Genomic DNA, 12,863 nt, shown 5'->3' on the forward strand with positions numbered 1-12,863 from the left:
GTAACAACAACTGTTCCAATTTAGAAAACCTTTTGCCTTCACACCTACAAAATTTAAGAGAATGAATTAATATGAATGTGTAAAAAAACACTCTCAAAATGTGGCACAGGCCCAAGTTAATGGTGACGATGAGATCTTAGTATTATAAATCTTGTCTTTACACACCTAACCCTGTTGTTCGCCATCCTGTAGCTGTGTGGTGTCTAAAATCAGCCTGTAAACTTTCCAGGCAGGGCCCTTATCTTTGCCTGTGTATCTCCAAGTGACCTAGCACACTTCTGAGCGCTGTCCAAACAATACATAAACATTTCTGTGCACAATATCCTTTAAATATCTGTATCATGAGTTAAAATGAAAAACAAGAGATAAGCCAATGGAAAAGGCATCTGAGCTCTCATTTTGTTTAAGAAGGTTTTATTACTACTACTCCTCCTCCTCCTCCACCACCACAAAGTTCATCTATTTTAAATGTCAGCTAAGGTTTTTTCTGTAGCCACTATACATACAACGCAGTAAGCATAATTACATCTTTAACAGGATTTCTGGCTATGTTATGGTATGGTTTGGTCAGCATATGTCTTTCTTCCTTATTAGTAACAATAATGTTCAGCATTTAGATAGGGCCAAATCCTAATGTGCTTATTAAGGCAACATTCTCATTGAAGTTAATAGGTGCTTACCATGAGTAAGGACATCTGAATTTAGCCCATAGTGTTTTTCCTGTTCAAAAGCCCTGTACAAACATTGACTAATTAATCCTGACAATAGCCTTATGATGTAGGTGCATATTACTCCCCATTTTATAGAGAGGGAAGCTGAGACACAGAGAAAATTAAATTACTTACTCAAAGTCACACACGGTGCTTGGGACAGAGCTGGAAATAGAATGGAGACCTCCCAATGCTCCAGTCTGTGCTTTAGCTACTAAATAATGCTTCCACTTTGTAAGATGCAGGAGAGATTACTCTCCTCTGGCCCCTCAAACCCCCCCCCCCCTCCTTAAATACTAGTATACACAGGATGTAACACCTTTAAATTGTGCTAACTCCCATCTGCAGTAGTGCTTGAGCTGTATTAGTTAAAACGTGCTAGTTAACACATTTTTAAACAGGACTATTTTCTGCATCTAGACAAATCCTACGGGACAATTTAAGCAGCCTCTTTTGCAATGCATTTATATGGCGTAGGATCATGTTTTCCAACCTATGTTCACGTCATTCCTGATCTAGACTGTAAACCAGGGGTCAGCAACCTTTCAGAAGTGGTGTGCCGAGTCTTCATTTATTCGCTCTAATTTAATGTTTCGCATGCCAGTAATACATGTTAACGTTTTTAGAAGGGCTCTTTCTATAAGTCTATAATATGTAACTAAACTATTGTTGCATGTAAAGTAAATATGGTTTTAAAAATGTTTAAGAAGCTTCATTTAAAATTAAATTAAAATGCAGAGCCCCCCGGGCCGGTGGCCAGGACCCGGACGGTGTGAGTGCCACTGAAAATCAGCTCATGTGCCGCCTTTGGCACCCGTGCCATAGGTTGCTTACCCCTGCTAAACTCTATTTCAGGGATGAAGTCCTGCCTCTACGATGTCAATGAGAGCATTGACACTGACTTCAGTGGGGCCAATATTTCACCCCAGATGTTTAACAAACCATAATATATGCAGAATTATCCTCCCCCTAAGAAATGTCCACTTGAATTGATTCACCGACACATCTCTAAACAATATTTTAAACTGAATAGGAATTAACGTGTATTAGCCATGCTGTAGTGGGTTTTGATATTAGGCCCTATGATTTCAGAAGAGTTTTCAGTAGGTAGCGATGTGAGGGGTAGGTGTAAGAGAAATGACCAGCGCTTCCTTTTGCAGTTAAGTCTGGTGCTCCTCACAGAATTTTGGAAAGGAATACACGCCTGGGAAAATAAATTCAGACTTGACACGTCTGCTATATGATCCAGATTAGCATCATCATTAAGTACATTTCTGCTTACATATTAAATTTTAATATTAAATCTGCTACAAAAGTACTATAATTTAACTTGTGACATATGAGTCATAAGTATTCCACAGAAAACAACTTTACTGTGTGGTATGTTACACCCCAGGCACAACTCTTTTAAATTAGCTATCCCTAATTTTCTTAACCTGGATTTCTCAAATACAGCAATGAGATCCAGTGATCATTTGATTTGTTTTCTTAAATTTAAGGTATAGGTTGGTTGTTAACTGAACTTGTGTATATCTCTGTTCTCATCCTCTGCATCCTAATCTGCATTGGCTACAATGACATCTGCTGGCAAGTATAAAGCCACACAACTCTACCAAATATTTCTATCTATTAATCTCCTAGGAGAACTGGACAGGGATTCCTGTACCTCTTTTTCAGTTCAGTACAGTGCAGATCCATAGATCTCAAAACCAAAAAAGTTACACTAAAATCAGAGAGCCAAAGTTCAAAGGGAGCTATTTCCCCCACCCCAAAGAACTCTGCAGAATATAGTGAGACATTGAAATCCTTTGACAATGGTTTCTTTAAAAAGGTCTATTTAGTTTTTTTCAAAAGTGTGTGTCTGTGTGTGTGTGTGTGTGCGTGTGAGAGACAATAATGGAGGAGTCATATCAGCCTAATTATAATTTACTAGATCACTGCAAATTCCATTGTATATAGAAGCATTTCCAATGGCAGATAACCTCATCTGTGTCTCTGGCTGCCTAAGATGCAAATCCTCTGGTGTAAAACAACTAGAGAAGTGCAACTGCACACACAAATCCTTTAAATTTTGATTCTTAAAAGACCTCTGAATCTATATACCAGAGCAATACAAGTTTTATTCCCCTTGCAGCTGGGGAGGTCCTTGGGCAGACACCCTGCACCAATATGGAGTTGCACTGAAGTCTCCATTGCAAGAATTTTGGATACAATTTTCAAAAGCACCTAAGTGACTTAGGAGATTCACGGCTTAGCTACATGAATATTCAGTTTGCGGAAAGCTGAGATGTGAAACCCATTTCAAAGCAGACTAGATTCCAGCTCATTAACCAACTGTCCATGTGCACCGTGCTGACGCGCATTGATAGTGAATGCTGTAGCAGGCTGGAGTGAGGTAGATTCACAACCCAAGCTAAATTTTGCATGTCGAGACGCTCTAAGTCCTGTTTTCAAAAGTGAATGAGGCACTGAGGGCCAGAGTTTTGATGGTATTTAGGATTTTCAGAAATGCCTAAACATACTGAAATCAATGGGAGTTAGGTAACCAGGCACTTTGGAAAATCCCACTAGCTGTTTAAGGCATGTAAAGGGCTCCAACCGCAGCGCATTCACATGGCTTGTGTAGTTGCAGCACCAGCTCTAAAACCCCCACCTCCACGAGGGGAATAGCTCCCAGTGCTGGCAGTGCGGCTCCCAGAGCTCATGCCCTGTCTACACTGACACTTTACAGCTCTGAAACTTGCGGCGCTCAGGGGGTGTTTTTTCACACCTGAGCAGGAAAGTTGCAGGGCTGTAAAGTGGCAGTGTAGACAAGGCCTAAAAGTCTTTACAAATCTGGCTCCTAGGAACCTAAATCTGATTGAAAGTCAATTATCTTTCTGCTAGTACTAAAGTGTCAGCTTAAAATTCATTTTCCCACCAGCATTCGTGCTAGCAAAACTTCATTGCACCAATGTTTAATGAAAACAAAAGGTTATGAGGAGAGCAGAAGCGAATTCATTAAAAAAAAAAACTGAATGAATATTGTAGTTGCCAACTTAAAAAGAAATGTGTCAGGGACAATTCTCTAAATAAACCAGTAGTTTGGGATCTAGGGAAGGGTCATGTTTGCATACTGGCCTCTTGCTGTGAACAGCTGAGAGACAGCTGGTTATGGTGCTGCAACATGGTCCCTGGACATAGATTGTGGCATCATTATCTGTGATGAGCTTTAAAAGCCCAGGATTGTCCATGCCAAACCCAGACTGTTTTCACCTGTGGATTATATCTGGGAAAGTTTTGGCAGCATTCACTGTCACTAGGTATTTTGCCTGTCAAAGGTAAAAGGGAAGACTTTCTAAAATAAGATACTTCAACAAAATTGTTTTAAAAAAAATTTATACAGACTTTAGTGTAAAGTGAGAGGAATTGAGTCTGATACCACAACCACACGACATAATCTCCACTGGAGAAATATTTCCTTTTGCCGCCTATTGTCTCAAATTCCTTAAATGTGACACCTCTTGTCTCCTGTGAAACTGCAGGAAATTAGATCAACAAATCCTGGGCAAACAGCCTCCAGATTGTAATGTAAGGGAGCTGCAAGCAGGGTTCTCTCACAAAAAGCTCCTCAAACATGGAATTCATTCCATCCACTGGGTGACAGACCCAAGGTCTGTTGATTTTCAGGGCCTGCTGAGGCAGTAAACTGTGTTGGTGGGTGCGATCAGGATGGATATTGGACTAGTGGGAGGACAAGGGTTGCTCATTTTGTTATGTATTTTAAAAAAATATATGTCTACATGCGTCTTGAGCTTTGAAGAGGTGCATTTTTAAAAATCTAAAGAAACAAAAATAATTAATTAAATGGTAGCCAACAGACTGCACAGCTAACATTTTCTCACATAGGTTGGAGCTTGAATTAAAGTTAGATAGCTTATCTTCAAGATGGATCCTGATGCTTCATCACTTACTACTTTAGGAATTAGGATGCCTCCAGAAGACATGCATTAATAGATTCCACGGGTATACGCCATGACTGGAACGCTTAAGTATGTGACTTCGGCATGCAAAGAAGACCAACTGCAAGCTGAGTTAATCAAGCCAGCATTTCTCAACCTACATCTTCCAGCAGTTATAAAAAGATTCAGGGCCTAGACAAGACTATGATGATGGAGACAAATTTATCTGCCTCATCAGTGGCATACAACCGTAAGAGTACAAAGGGCTTCATAGGCAACTTGCCAGGAGCCTGTGGCTGCAACTAGTTTGCATATACATTTAAAGAGGATTTTAATAAACATTAAATGCATCTGATTTTTTATTTATAGATTACAGTAGGTGTATACAGCATTTCACAAAGCATGCAGAAAGAAAAAAATACAGCTGGAAGCCTGAAGTAGAAGGAGTATCAATAGGAAAACGATCATTGTTTTTCAGAACTTAACTTCTCAATGTATGGCTTTACCACTGAGGTGTCCACAGGCATAATGAGATGCAGGTTTGAACCTGTGAGATGACTTCAATCTTTTGAAACGCTTAATGTCAAATCACAAAAGATATGCCCTAAAATGCAAGTTCATTTGTCATTCAGCCACTATTTTCAGAAACAGATCTTAATGAAACTTTAATCAGAGCGGATTGGAGTACAGCAAGTTATTCAATTATAGGTGAACTCTGGCCTTAAGTTTCTTTGGGGTCATCTGAAAGTGGGATTGCAAACAATTTGATCCCTTTTTTTTTTCCCTTCTGAAAATATTTGAACTGTTGATCAAATGAATGCTGAAACTATTTTATTCATGCAGAATAGGGGTAACACTCACGTATCTTGAACATTTGTCGGCAAGCTGCGAAGTGGGAAAGGTCCTTCTGTTGCATATGTATACCGCCATGAAAAAAAGCATCAGGTTTATTTGCAAGCAAGATCAGAAAATAGCTGATTCTTGTGATGGAGTTGGAGATTGAACTACTTTTAATGTGCAACACAGTATCCAGGCAAAATACAAGATCCAAAGAGCAAACGGCTATCTTTAGGGCTATCAACAGATCCTTCACACTCTCTGTTAAAATGCCTTGATCTCTTCTGAAAGTCAATAGAACTTACTAAAGCTTTCTCTTTGTTATACTACTGAACCTCAAAGCAGTTCATCAGCTCACCTTATTCACTTTTGGAAAAGATTCTGGTCAAGTGGTTTAATGAAGTTCACAGTAGTGGTGACAATACATATTTGTTAATGAAACCTAGATTTTTCCAAGAAAGGCTTTTTTGGTAGATGCTGAAATAGCACCAAAGTTTCCTTCATAAATCCCAAAACAAAATCAGACAATGAAAAAGAACACCCTGCTGCTTTGTACTCCGACCATAGAAAGAGCTTCCTCTGTTGTGATGCTAGCAGGTTTAGATAGACCCATATCCAGAAAATGCACAATCCGTCAGAGGAAATCCTTGAGAAGGTCAGATAGAATCATAGACTATTAGGGTTGGAAGGGACCTCAGGAGGTCATCTAGTCCAACCCCCTGCTCCAAGCAGGACCAATCCCCAGATTTTTACCCCAGTTCCCTTAATGGCCCCCTCAGGGATTGAACTCACAGCCCTGGGTTTAGTAGGCCAATGCTCAAACCCCTGAGCTATCCCTCCTCCCTTTTATTTGAGCTTGAATTGAAGCTAGACCAACTTTAAGAAGGGTTGAAAGGAAAGGAATCCACATGCAGAAATATACTCAGCCAGTATCTGATTGCAGCTGCAGTGGTATCACAGGCGGAAAAAGGCTTGCTCTAATGTAGTCAGGACCCTAATAATTAATGCTTTTATACCACAGGTCAAAACCAACAACCTAAGTTTCATCCAAAAATCAATTGTGTCAACTGTGGAATATCTTGTTTCCTGCAATAAATACTTTTCAACAAGCAGGCAGTCATATTCAGCACCATGTGCAATTTCCAAATGGTCTCAAGCTATAGTCCTATGTCGAGCACATTGCAATAACCACTCTGGAGGTTACAAAGGAATGGATTATTGTGGTAAATTCCACATCTGAGAGAGAAAGTAACACCATTATTGCCATCTGAAAACTAATGCTCTCTTTCCACTGCTGATAACTGGCCATCCAGAAGCAACTGATGTGAAAGGTTCCACGTTCTATTGGCAATCCTCTTAGCTCAGGAAAAGCATGTTTGTGTGCGAGAGAGGGAGAGGCTGAATACATTTCACTTAAGGTTTATACATTAATATGTGAAACCCACAGCCCATTCTGAACTTTATAGGCTGCGTGTATCCAACTCTAAAGTTAGCCCAGAAAGAATCGGAAATGAATGCAGTTCTGAATACTGTGGGAAGTTATCTGACCCCTATGTCTCAAACACAGTCATAAAATGAATCCAGAAGATCTCATTGGCACGATGTCTGTTGGGTTTCCCTCTCTTCTGATGCAGATGGAATCTCCAATATCAAACCAGAAACTTTCAATCTCAAGTGATTATTCTTAGACATAATTTTATCCCTGACACTGAGTAACAGATATTTTAGAATGAATAGTATTTGTTTAGAATGAATTTATGTTCTGTACATCCCTTCACTGTGGGCCTCAGCCTCTCTGCACTCTGCATTTCTGCTCCCTGGGGCCTGATCCATTGTAGTGCAGAAAGCGTTTGAAGGTAGCGCAGTCATGGGTTACCAGGTGCATAGTGTGACCTGTGTATACCTTCTAACTGGTGTAGGAGAGCCACACACATGCCCTTCCCATGCTGGGGAACGTAGTGCCATCGGGGTACTATGCTCAAGTATATAACCTTGCACTCAGGGAGATGCAAGGACAGCATTTATGCTTCATCCCTGAACAAGAGCCCATGCAAGAGTTTAGTCTCCTGAGGACTGTAATACTTTGGTCTAATCCTGGTATTGGGCTTGGTATGGATGTGGCTGGGTGGTATTTAGTGGCCCGTGATATACAGGAGGTCAGACTGGATGATCTGGCTTTCCTATCTAGCCTTAAACTCTATGGCTTTAAATAAAAGACTTAAGCCTTGTCTACACATGGATTTTGTACCAATATAACTATTTTAGTCAGGGGTGTAATTTATTTATTTTTTACTGATATGGTTGTGGATGCAGTTATAATGGTATAAGAGTGCTTATATCAGTAGAACTTACTCCTCCTATACTGGTATCGCTATGGCAATAAGCAATACTTGTATAAGCACTTTTATACTGGTGTAACTGCATCTAAACTAGTGAGGCTGTACCACTTGACCAGTACTTTTGTGTGTAGACAAGGCTTTATCTGTTCAAACGTATTTAATTAGGTGATACAAGGCAGATTTTCCTTATAAACTCTGTCAAGTTGCCACCAATTCCTATTCACTAGCAACAGTAACTGGCCCGCAAGCTAAAATAGCACATATTAGGAAGGGAGCTGTGTGTGTGCTTGGGGGGTTAATTTTAGTTTCATGCCTGAAGTTACTTACTCTTCGATAGTGGTCTCCTCTCACTGCAATTTATCTGTAGTGTAGCTCAAGTGAAAAACACTACGTCTCTATTTTCCATGGTAAACCACAATGGGTTTAAATTCACATCACTGTATTTGCAAACAAGCAGCTCCTGCATGCAGAGAAATCCTAGTTTCATTTCAAACTCTAACCCCTGACCTGTCTTATGTCAAAGCACTTTCAAAAACAAGAAAGTTAAATTCTCAACCACAAGCAAAAAACCTCAGAGCTGGCCCCATTGTGTCCTGTGCGGCACTAGCAAAATTGCAGCTTGAAATTTGGTTTATTTTTCTGGGCCAAACACCTGGTCTGTCTGGGTTGGTTAAGACCAGATTCTGTGTACAACTACCCCTGCACTCTCCGAATCCTTTCCCCAGTGTCTCTGTCCGAGATGGATTCAGCAGTACTATCAGGTACTAGACTAATGAATACCAATCCTCTCTCCAGCCCCACGGCCTGCATCTAAACACTGCTGGCTTGGTGTCTAAAGGATCACTCCCATTCACCATCCAACATGCAGCAAGAAATGTGGCAGTTTGGATCTTTTAAGATTTTAGGGATCAGACCCTAGCCCAGGGGTCTCAGACATGTGGCCTGTGGGTCACATGCGGCCCGCGGAGTTATTTCCTGCAGCCTGCCAAACTCCCCCCTGCTGCCCCTCCACAGCGCACCGCGTCCCTGCTCCTCTGCCTACCTCCAGGCACTTTCTGCCACCGAACAGCTGTTTGGCAGTGCTTAGTGCTTTCCAGGAGGGAGCGGGGAGGAGTGGGAGAAGAGCGGGGCAGAGAGGGGGTGGAGTTGGGGTGGGAACTTTGGAGAAGGGATTGGAATAGGCAGGGAAGGGGCAGGGCCTCATGGAAGGGGTGGAGTGGGGGCATGGCCAGAGCAGCAGGGGTGTGTGTCAGTGATGAGGCCCTCAGGCCCTCGTGGTGATTTGGGTTGAGATCTCCGTCCCAGCCCCAGAGCTCCATTCATTTTGTGATATTATGGTGATTCAAAGGCAAGTTCCTAAGTCATATGGCTCCTAATCAGGCTTTTCACATCTCTCCTTTATTAGGAAAGTGGCTATGCGATGGGAAGCAGCAGAAGGGCTCAAAGGGCTCCTCTGATAGAGCAATGGATGTTATTCCATGTTTTATATTGTCTCCTTGTCCGCTGGTGGATAAAACAGAAGCAGTGGAGTGGGAGAAAGAAAACAAAGCCATTGTGTGAGTGGCCAGATATTCTTATTTGCATTTGTTGCTAGTCTCTTCCTAAGAAAGTTGCACCATTTAATCTGGCTTGCCTACATTCTTTGTACGTACAGTAATCTTTCTTTAAAAGGAGTCTATGGCTGTCTCAGCACCATCATTACTCCCTACTACAAATGACAACTTACTGCCACAAGCAGTGAGATAGACAAGACTTTAAAAAATCAGACTTGGCAACTGATCTCTACCCCAGGAGATGAAAAGAGATTTTTTTTTTGTTACTTTAGTTTCCTCTGGTGGAGATTAATAAAAATGGGGTCACCTGAACTACCTGAGAGTCCCCAGTCCATCCCAGAGAGGTTAGATGTTTGGCTGCATCCATGTGTTCTTTCTGTGTGCTGCCCCAGCTCTGCGCTGACAGCCAGCATAGCAGATCTCAAGCGAACTGCCCAATGACCTCAAGCTCTGTTAAGGTCCGAAGGCACTAGGCCAAGTTTATTATCAACAAAGCACGGTAATAGTACCTGGCAAACTCTAAAAGGATACTAAGATGTGTATACCTGTGACAATGCGGATGCAGCTCAGTGAACGGTAGGACTTTCCATTCCCCTCTTGGCTGCACAAAAAGATACTCCCTCTGACATACATCTTTATACCCGGATACAAACAAGTTACGTACAGCCTCTGACATAGTTAGTTACTGCTCCCTGACATGTCTAGTTATTACCTATCACCTTGTACTTGTTGGTTTGATTAAAACATTTCTATTACAGACTGTCATCCTGACCTTATCTTTTAGAAGGGGTCAGTGTGTTCCTGTTATCCTTGGGGAATGTTTTTGTACCATCCTGGATATTGAGATGTTCTGGTATCATGTGATATCAGGATGTGTTTGCGGGAGTACTCTGTGCCTATCACTTCTAAGGAATGTGTATTTTGGCTATATCAGCCCTGTTCTTGCCCGATTCTGGGAGCAGGTCCTGCCTCATACCAGGCATCTGATACAAGGGCTTATGTCTTATGCTCTCTACCTACTACACCCAGTATCACTTCTTTCCACCCAACACTCTAGGGAATTCCAGAGGCAGTGTCCAGTGATCTGGAGGTAAGATGGGTTGGCAAAATACCAGTCCTTACCATTAGCTTCCAAACACCACCCTATGGAGCTCCAATGTGTAATATGCATCATGCAGGGTTTACTCATGCATTACTCAGGAGTAGAAGAGTAAGGAAATATAAAACAAATGGGTTTTGTTCACATAAACTCGTTGCTGAGATTATTAGCTAGATTGAAGAGGAAAATTACTATTTAGTTATCTTGTACAATAGAAACCATATGTTAAGAGGAATAAATAATGGCTTGGTTTAAACCGGGGTTCTCCTATATTTTTTTAAACTATGGGCTCTTCTTACTAGACAGATTGTCTCCAGGACACTTCTACGCCCACTTGTGATTGTGAAGAACACCTGCCAAGCTACCTGTTTCTCCTCTCCACACATTGCTGAGCTCCCTGGACATTCCTTTCCCCACTGGTGGCTGACCGCTCCAGTTCCATTAGTGGCCCCAGTCCTTAAGGAAAGACCCTGTTACCTCTCCTCTTCTTAGGAAGAGGAGGAGGCTGGTAGAGGCAGCAAGACTGGCTGCTCCTTATTTCCAGCTGCTTTTATAGGCTTCCACACTCTTCTTTGCAATGAACAACCTAGAGACCTGTAGAAGCAACTGTCAGAGAGCAAAGATCATGTGATCTGGCAGCTCCTGGACCATCAGTCAGTACTCTGGCTATCACCAATCGTCCACAGACCACAGTTTGGGAACCACTGGTTTAAACAGTAAATGTAGAAGCAACTGAAGCTGATGTTCTGTTATTTCTCAGCGTTCTCCCTACTGGATGTTCACAGATAGTTACATATCTTGTTGAAGGCTGCAATGGGTAGATATATTGCAATGCCAGTAACATTAAATGGAACATGATGATTTACAATAAACATTCTGAACATAAATCCTAGAGTCATTTTTGTTGCATGTGGTTGTTAGAATCTTCCGTGTATTGGCTTGCTTGGCTTATCATAGCTCTTTCCATAAAACTGTTCATGAACACATATACTGAACCTATGGTACGGTACAACAAGATGCACGAATGGTCTTCAACTGTACAAAGTGCCATAGTTTTTACAAGATGAAATTATTAAACAGTAACTTTATAGTTGAATTTCTGAAAGAAAATGATTTAATAATTTTAAATCTCCTTTTAGTTCAGGAGACATTATGAATTTCACATTAAATGTGGGTTCATCTCCAAATAGCATATTTCACATTTAAAGTGTGGGTTTGATAAGTGGCTTTACAAAAATAGCCATGAGGAGTTCCGTGTTTATTGCTGCTCAGTGATTTCAACACACATTTGCCAAGTTTACAAATAAAATTATAGTTTTTCTATATGCCCATCCTGAAAACTCGTCCTGAGATCTGAAAGCCAAGCTGGGTTCTTTCCTTGCACATCACCACCAATTCTAAAGATTATATATGCCAGATTCTACTTTGACACACTGTTCCTCAGCCCTATCATCTTCAAATTATGCCCCAGTTACCCTGTTTAACCCAGCAATTTTGCATTTTAAATCCAACCTTACTTGAGGGTTGAAAAACTCATAGGATTTGCATTGGCCCAGAGAGACATTTACTTCAAGGTTGTCAGTTTGAATCCAGCCCAGATCAGTAGTGACTGAAAGTTGTTTTAATCTGAGAGCTGTTTGATGGCCTTTGAAAAATGAATCCAGCTTCCAATATCCACTCCACAAAAACACAGCACCACAGTTGTCTCAACAGAGAGGCAAATGATAGTTAATTTCATGCCTATTCAATCTTCCCATTTCTATGCAGAAAATAAAAAGACTTCAGTCCGCAGTGCTCTTAATGCAACCCCTTTCAATATCTTTAGCAACAACCCTAAACATCTTTATCATTGCACAGTAACTCTAGAGTTTGGGACAATTAGCAAAGAATATCATACCCACATGAAAATGCAGGGAAGGTTTGGTGAGATTGAATATAATTATCTGAATTAGAATCTGACCAGGACATTCAGATTTACACTCCATGTTTTACGAAGATCAATTTGCATATAAAAATATTCTGCAGAATACTGTCTTTGGGTACCACTACAAGCCATTATAAGGAGACTACAAATCTGTGCTTTGAAAACCAAATTGATGATTAAATAAATAAGTGCAAAGGACTATATTATCATGGTCACCAGCAATTAATATAACACCACACCCTGTGCTACAACAGTTTTATCATTTGGGACATCTGCCCTCACTCACATTGCCACCAATACACGTAACACTTACAGAATATTTAAAAAAAATACTGGCCACAGTGTACATTTCCAGAGAAAAAGGATGCTTTGTAAAATGTATACTATAGTGAGGAAGGGAGTGTGCGTGTGTAGAATATGGAACCAAAAATTAATGCAACTCCTCTTTCTCCCCCCAGAT

The 12,863-nt window shown here is 41.0% G+C and overlaps 1 protein-coding gene across 11 annotated transcripts in view; it reads right to left on the minus strand.

Moving 5' to 3' along the window:
• Window positions 1-12,863, minus strand: part of TCF7 (transcription factor 7) — a 112,577-nt gene that overhangs the window by 64,453 nt on the left and 35,261 nt on the right. The gene's annotated exons all lie outside the window — the stretch shown is intronic.

Source organism: Gopherus evgoodei, chromosome 8 (genome assembly GCF_007399415.2).
Source record: "Gopherus evgoodei ecotype Sinaloan lineage chromosome 8, rGopEvg1_v1.p, whole genome shotgun sequence".
NCBI lineage: Eukaryota > Metazoa > Chordata > Testudines > Testudinidae > Gopherus > Gopherus evgoodei.